This window comes from Triticum aestivum, chromosome 5D (genome assembly GCF_018294505.1).
Source record: "Triticum aestivum cultivar Chinese Spring chromosome 5D, IWGSC CS RefSeq v2.1, whole genome shotgun sequence".
NCBI classification, from domain to species: Eukaryota; Viridiplantae; Streptophyta; class Magnoliopsida; order Poales; family Poaceae; genus Triticum; species Triticum aestivum.
Genome location: NC_057808.1, coordinates 120,753,138 through 120,761,476, shown reverse-complemented (window position 1 = coordinate 120,761,476; position 8,339 = coordinate 120,753,138). Strand labels below are relative to the sequence as shown.

The window sequence follows — 8,339 nt, the reverse complement described above, 5'->3', positions numbered from 1 at the left end:
GGTTATTCATTGTTTTGCACCAGTTTTCTTTGATTTTTTTACACATTTAACATATTTCAAATATTTGATTATCATATTTTTAAAATATATAATTTTATGCCTACTTTTTTCAATATGCATTGTACATTTTTTATACTTGTGAAACATTTTTATGTATACATTTAATTTTTTATATTTATTGTTAATATATTCTTAAATACATGTTAATTGTTTATGATACTAAACATTTTTTAAATATTTATGAACTTTTCTCTATATTGTATGAACATTTTTTAAATGTCACAAACATCCTTTGGGAACATGTGAACATTTTGAAATGTAAAATACATTCTTTTAGAATGGTAGCAAACGTTCATTTGAATTACATGACCACTTTCTAAAATGATTAATATTTTCAAAAATGTTGCGTACATTTTTACAGTACATGATCTGATTTAAAAATGTGCGATGAACATTTTCTTTAAATTACAAAATTACTTTTGCATAATATATGTATTTATTATATTTTAATATATAAAGGCCAAAAAGAACGTGTGGACGTCAGCCTGACAACAACACTTGTTTACTAGGTCGGCGGAGTAATAACTTCATGTAGGCAATACAGTCTTCTCTCTCGCATAAAGCGAGACATATTAGGATTCCCGTTGCTTGACTGCCATCTGGGCACAATTTTCCTTCATGGGCTTATCGCAACGGGTACCTTTATCTACCATGTGAGACAAAAGATATTCGACTAAGAAAAAGACAAGAGATTTTCCGAATGGTGCAGCCCACTCATTAGTGATGGCCCTTATCTAATAAACTGATTAGTTTGTAACAATGTTAAAGTGAATGAGATACACAAAAAATGCCTACTTATGTCCAGAATTGTCATGAAAATCCTTTGAAATGGAGAGGATATGATGTGTTAGCATCATATAAACTGGTAATTAAACATGACTGGTTTTTATGGCGATTAAGGGCACTCATGATAGTTATTCTTATGAAATAATAAAAATGCTAGATCTCCCACTTCTAATAATGGCATGAAGGTATCTCCAATCAGGCTGAGCAAATATGGCCCACCATTTGTTTGCGGACAGAGGGGGTCGACACCCATTTGCCCACCCCTAAATCCATGCAAATTCATATGCACGTAGATCACACATGCGACATTCCATAAAATCAACATAGGTCAGGACATAGCATAGTTCATATATAGCATAGGGGAAGTTCATATATGGTATAGTCTGTAGTTAGCACATAGTACTACAACTAGTAATCCATACATCAACTACTAGATCATGCTAAATCATATAAAAAGCGAAATGCATCACCACTTGGCCTTGCTCTTTCCCTGTCATCTTTAGGGCGGCGGTAGTACATCGCGAAGACAACGTAAGGGTCATAATTGGCAGCAGCAGGCCTGCTCCACGACGAGGCATTGGATATTGGCAGTAGTGGTGGCTTGTTCGGACACCAGCCATTCCGATGCCTCGATGCCCCCCTCAATGCCTTGGCAGTCTTCTGGCGCCGATGGCAGGTGTTCACCTACTTGCTGGTCAAGGGTTGGCATAGCACAACCTGGAACAACCGCTCCTCTTTTGACTCAGAGGACACGGTAATCGGCACAAAATATCTGGATCCGACCCAGTTCACATTCTTGGCGTGACAAGATGCACAAGCCTTTGGTCGGGGCGTTGCGGCGGGCTCAAAAGGCTTAGAATCGGCTCCCACCATCGGGTCAACGGGTTGACCGGGAGCTATATAAGCCCCACAGGGCCAAAGGGGAGGGGGAGGGGGTGCAAAGCTCGACGAGCCGTGGGCGGGCGCGAAGATAGACTCGCCACACCGGGCCATCGGGGAGAGCACGGAGCTTGATGAGTCGCCCTATATTTCCATCTGCAACCGGCGGAGGGCCATGGGGATGGCCAGCTCTTCGTCAGAGGGTGCGGAGCTCGACTCCCGCATGAGCGTATCATAGTCAATGATGTCCGCCTCCAATCTTGATTTGGAGTCGAAACCGAACATGGTGGCGTGGGACCGGTCCGGAGCCGAGAGGACAGGGACAGACAGATCAAAGTGGGGCGGTGAGGAGAGAGCTATCTATGATTTGGGGTTCGAGGTGCGATGAGGGTGGAGTTTTGGGGGGCCGAGATGGGTTAGGACAGGCTAAATCCTCCTCCCATATGCGCTGAGCTGAAGGGTTTTCAGAAACCCAAGACAAAAGAAGTTGATTTAAGGGTCTGACTAAAGTATTTTTTTATCGATCATTGTCCGGCTTGTCCACCTGAGCAAATGGAAATGTGTTTGGGTCCCATTGGAAATGGTCTAAGATCCTCTTAGGTGCGTGAGGCGTTAGCCCATATGTAGCTGTAGCGGTGTGCTTTTCTTTTTGAAAAACAATAAGTTGAAACCCCTCCTCTGCATTCAGTAATGTATACAACCATCTTTATAAAATTATTCAACAACCCTGACAAAATAAATACATTGATTAATTCAAAGACATCTTTCTAACGATCTTTGTCGCTGCACCTACAAATTTGATAATGTGTTCTGACCTCGCATCACCACACACCATCTAAACTGGTCGCCTCGCAAAGCCGCCCCACAGCGGACCGAAAGCAGCAATCGGTATAGCAAATCCTCAACGCACATGGCATGCACACACTCAGAATCCGCCGCCGCCATCCTCCTTCGTCCCATCTTCAGAAGGGATCAACGGCATTGACCATATTAGGCCCAACTGTCGTCAATGCCACCATGACGCATGACAACTCCACCACACTGCGCTTAATCATCGCCAAGACTCCATTGTGCCACGCGGCTGAGACCTGCTGTCGTTGAAGCAGTAGATGCAACACAACTCCACCTCTTGGCCACTTCAGCCAGCACCCGCTCTAAAACGATGCCCCCAGAAGGGAAAACAACACCAAAAACGCTGACATCATCCGATCCGAGAGAACCGGCTCTAGAGTTTCCTCGTAGCAGCCCAAGTGAGGTGACACAGACTGCAATGATGATGTATGTACAAGAAAACCGCGTCAAAGTGACGCCGTTCCGCCATGACCGAAGTCGGCATGATTTTCACTAGCAATCGTACCACCCCAACTCCGTAGTTGATTGGATCCGCGCGGAGCCGCGCGCTGTGAATACGCACGCAGCCGCCAGAACGCCGTCGAGGATGACCTCCAGCCGCCCCCCACCGACCCTTCTATGTGCCACCGGCCGGCTAAGGGCCAATCAGATCCACAACTGCCGCCAGCAACCATCGCCTGAGAGCACGTCGGAGACCGATCCCCGCTGACCCTCGGGCCATGGAGGTGACCGCCGCCGCCGCCGCCTGAACAGGGAACTCCGCCCTGGCCACCGTGCTCGTTGGTCCAATGACCACCACCAATCTCCCTGGGGAGGATACACCATCGGTGGCCTATGACTATGAGACCACTGGGGATCAGATCCATGCCGCCCCATCATGGGCACAGCGCGGCCTTGTCTGGCAGCAGCCTCCGGGAGTGGCGAGGAGAGAGAGAGAGAGATTGGGAGGAGGGTGGCGGCGGCAGGGTCGCGGGAGGAGGGTTGTGCTGTAGCTGTGTTAATTCAGTCGTGTGATAATAAACATCTTAAAACATCGTAAGAAAAGGATGAATCGAAATATCGCTGCTACGCCAAAACTCGGCGCAAAGAACCAACCAGATTGCCCCAGTGGATAAATAAGGAATACAGAAACAAAAATAGCAATTGGACCAGAGAATGAGATTGCATTATAAGGCCGCAATTGAACAGACCGAGCAAGTTCAAATTGGCGTAACATGAAACCTATTAGTGCAAAAGCCCCGTGGAGAGCTACAAAAGTCCATAGACCGCCTAATTGACACCAACGAGTAAAATCTCCTTGTGCCTCGGGCCCCCATAGTAGCAACAAAGAGTGTGCTAAACTATTGACCGTGGTAGAAACTGCTGTTGTTAATAAATTACAACCTTCCAAATAGGAACTAGCCAATCCATGGGTATACCAAGAAGTTACCAAAGTTGTCCCTGTAAACCAACCCCCCTAAAGCGAAATAAGCACAAGGAAAGAGCAATAGGCCAGACCATCCTACAAGAACGAAACGGTCCCTTCGTAACCAGTCATCCATAGTATCAAATAGATCATTTTCTTCTTTAGGAATTCTACCAAGGGCTATAGTCATAGTGATCCTCCTATTCAATTACTTCAACCATTTCCGAGCACCTCATATCACTTTCCAAGGCATATGATAGTTTTATTATCTGTGGACGATTTCTTTCTCGTTCAATGCCTTTTTCAATGGTCTCGAAGAGATAAATTTCCCATTTTTATCTATGGAGTCACAGTCACAACCGAGGTCGTGGTAAATCCATGAATTTGATTCGATTTGTTTTTCTTATACTATAGAAATAGGAATAAATTGTTTTTCTTATACTATAGAAAGAAATAAACCTTTGAATTCAGCATTATTCCAAGACTCCTATTTCAAAGTCTATCTTTTAAGGGGAAAATGAAAATAAAAGTAACCCTTCTTTTCCCATTCCCTCTCTATTGCATGGGTGGAAGAACTAAAATAGAGGATTCTGAAGAAAAAAATGGACCTTCGAAATCCAATTTTATGTGTAGCGCAAAGGAGTTGTGATTTCTTCTTATTCCTATAGAGTAAAAATAATATGAAATCGTAAATAGCAAAAAATTCTTGTCTTGCGCGGTCTAAGTCTAAGGAAATAAAAAAAATCGCTTATACAATTTCATCTACATCGAATTTATATATCAGAATAGCGGATAGAGGCATCATTAAAGGAGTCAGGTCTACTTACTTTATGCTTCTTTCCAATTTTATGGTGGATTTGATAAGAACCCTTTTTGCTTTCTTTATAAATAATCGACAAAAAAGCGTTTTTTATATAACCTGCTTGTTTTATTATAATTATAACAAGTCCTATATGGAAATGCCCGCTAAAGAGAAAATCTATTTGATTGTCTCTCGGCCAATATCGATTTTTAGAAAGAAAAAACAAGAATTTTCTTCTTTTTTATTAACATTAAGGAAAAAGAATATAATTAAAATGGAATTGGCAATATAATTTTTATAGACTTTTGAAAGAAAAAAGGGGGTTTTTGCAACCGTAATTTCTTATTTCTTGCCTATATCATATCACGGAAACCTTTCGCTTTGGAACGTGGAGAGATGGTTGAGTGGACTAAAGCGGCGGATTGCTAATCCGTTGTACAATTTTTCTGTACCGAGGGTTCGAATCCCTCTCTTTCCGCTCCCTTGGATCATTTGGGACTTTCGAATTGGAAAGAATTCTGACCCCCGGATTTTCTCATAGATAAATGTACGAAACAAATCGAATAAGAAAAATAAACTAAATTTTTACTCCTCGCGTCCAGGATTCCGTCCTGGGTCATTAGATAAGAATCCAAAGATAAAGAGTGAAACAAAGAATATCACTACTGTAGAAACAAAAAGTTTGAGAGTAAGCATTACATAATCTCCAAGATTTTTTTTAAGGAATAGATTACCAGTTTTTCCTTACCACACGGATCCACTAGGATGGTTTTTTTATACCTAAAAATGCAAAAAATAATTCTTGAAAAAAATTGCAAGAATTCTTTTATAATAAGCACTCTTATCAATAGCAAAAATAGGGTTAGGTGGTTAGGTATTGTGTAGGTACCTTTAGGTACCTGCTCAACCTAGGTGCAGGGGAGTAGAAAGGCTGATCCAAATTTATTGCTGTAGCTACCCATTCAATGTAGAAGAATTTAAATTTTAGAATCGAAGGTTCATAATATAAAAATATATAACTTCTCGGCTTTTACCCATTTTTAAATTTTTTGGAATGAACACATCATTCAATTTGGCATACAGAGTACTAAAGATTTCATCAAAAACTTACAGCAGCTTGCCAAACAAAGGCTAATAGAAAAAAGAATAGAGGTATAACAGGCATAATATCCATGATTGGATTGAAAATAGCATAAGCTTCGGGTAATTTGGCAAAAAAAAACTAGTTGGGTAAAGAACAGAATTAAAACAGATACAGGTTAAACTAAGTATATTAGGCATAACAAGCATTTCATTCTTGTAGAGTAAATAATTGGATTTTTCTTGAGTTATTTTTTTAAGGGAAAGAAGGAAAAGGCATATTCCAAATCTTTTTTCTTCGGACTTTCCCAAACACAAAATACCTCCTTGTATTCGCACTCTCAAATGAGAGTGGAATAAATTCGACTTTCATATAATATCTTAATAGAATTCCATGTAATGATCAATGCATTTTTTTATTCTATATTATCCGCATGTGTAGAATACTAGCAAGAGAATATCCCTCCTTTTTATGTAATTGAAATGGTATTAACGAATAACAAATAAACATACTAGTGTTTATTAGTGTCGCATAAAACCCGAAATGGGGCGTGGCCAAGTGGTAAGGCAGCGGGTTTTGGTCCCGTTACTCGGAGGTTCGAATCCTTCCGTCCCAGATTGTTTCTGATGAAACAAACGGTGAAATCATATAGTATGCCGTACGACACAAAAGTTTATTAAAGAGAATAATGATATCTTATTCTTTCTCAGAAAACATAATAAAGTCTTAAGTCCAGTCAAATTGACTATCTTTATTTTCATGAAAAAATGGGATCTATCAAGCACATTCAGGATATGCCTCTACTATAAAATCACTTAGTCATATTTTTTTCTTCCTTTTGGTATTCGAGTTGAAGAAGTACGAGAATTCTATAACTACCAAAAACTTTCAATCTTTTCATTGGAATAGTTTATTTAGTTATTATAGTTAATTGTTTTTGGTACTAGAAAATATATATTACTACTAGAATTCTAATTCTAGTAATTAAATTAATTAAACTTTTTTGGAGGTTGATAGTTTATTTATTGAGGAAGAGTCAATCCTTCTCTTCTCACTTCAAGATAGATCATCTCGAGCCATCCGTTGAGGGTGGAAATTTAAGAATAAATAAGTTTTAAGCAAACTTGTTTAGTCGTCTTTTTCAAACTATGTTTCATTCATATGATAGAATTTTAATATGGGTTTAAATAAATTGGATCTTGGCAGAGGCTTCCCGGATAAATAATTACTTTCTTTTATCCGTATTGCTCCATAGATAGCAAGTTTTAATTAGTATAAAAAACTAAACCAATGACTATTCATGATTCCATCCATATTGGATCAATTCTCTATACCACTTTGCAATGAAAAGAGGAATGTTTGTTATGGTAAAACTTCGTTTAAAACGATGTGGCAGAAAGCAACGTGCGACTTGAAGGACATGATCGATTGTGGATTTTGCTATCCATCATTTTCCATAGTAATGAAAATGCTCTTGGCTCGACATAGCCTGTTCTATTCGTTCCGAACCAAATTTGCGCTAGGTTTAAGTAACATAGTACATGATGGAGCTCGAGAGGACATAATTTTTTTTATCAAGGGAAAGAATCTAGGGTTAGTGAAAACTAATAAATTAGGCCAACTTTGTTAGTCTATCCTTAATATAGAAATAAATTGAAAGGTTAAAATAAGAATAAAGTCCAATAAAAGTATATCAGAATCAATCCCTCTTATTAGATTTCTATAGAAGAGATAAATGTTTTATCGAAGGAAATAAGAAAAAAGGGTATGTTGCTACTCTTTTGAAAGAAAAAAATAGGAATTCTCGAAGTAATGTCTAAACCCAAGGATTTCACAAATCAAAGATAAAGGATTCCAGAACAAGTAAACACAATTTTCAATTGTCTCAACAACAGAGTTGGATCAGAATAAGGAATAAAAGTCAATTCGTTCGAAATGAGCCAAAGAAAAGAGTTTAAAGACGACTCAAAAAATTTGGAAGGATTTTGCCTTCGAAGTTTGTCAGGCAAAATTAGCCCACTTGAGTCATGAGTATAAATGAAATTTGTTTTTTCTGTAAGGAAATTAATGCACGTCATAGTCTAATTTCTATTATTATCGACAGAAATTCGAATCATTTTCTCGAGCCGTATGAGGAGAAAACCTCCTATACGTTTCTAGGGGGTGGGTTGTTTATCTACATCTATCCCAATAAGCTGTCTATCGAATCGTTGCAATTGATGTTCGATCTCAAAGAGAAGGAAGAGATCTTCAAAAAGTAGGTTTTTATGATCCGATAAAGAATCAAACTTGTTTAAATGTTCCAGCTATTCTCTATTTCCTTGAAAAGGGTGCTCAACCGACAAGAACTGTTTATGATATTTTAAGAAAGGCGGAATTCTCTAAAGAAAAAGAAAGAACTTTGAGTTAATTGAAGAACTAAATGAATCAAAAAGTAGGATAGGAGAAGATTATTAGTATTCCTAGTTGTCTAA

At 39.1% G+C, this 8,339-nt stretch overlaps 1 non-coding gene and 1 pseudogene across 1 annotated transcript; one reads left to right on the top strand and one right to left on the bottom strand.

Moving 5' to 3' along the window:
* Window positions 1–3,211: 3,211 nt before the first annotated feature.
* LOC123120345 (photosystem II D2 protein-like) lies at window positions 3,212–4,282 on the bottom strand (annotated as a pseudogene).
* Window positions 4,283–5,174: 892 nt separating this feature from the next.
* Window positions 5,175–5,262, top strand: TRNAS-GCU (transfer RNA serine (anticodon GCU)). The gene has a single exon. It is a non-coding gene; the product is annotated as a tRNA-Ser (tRNA).
* Window positions 5,263–8,339: the final 3,077 nt, after the last annotated feature.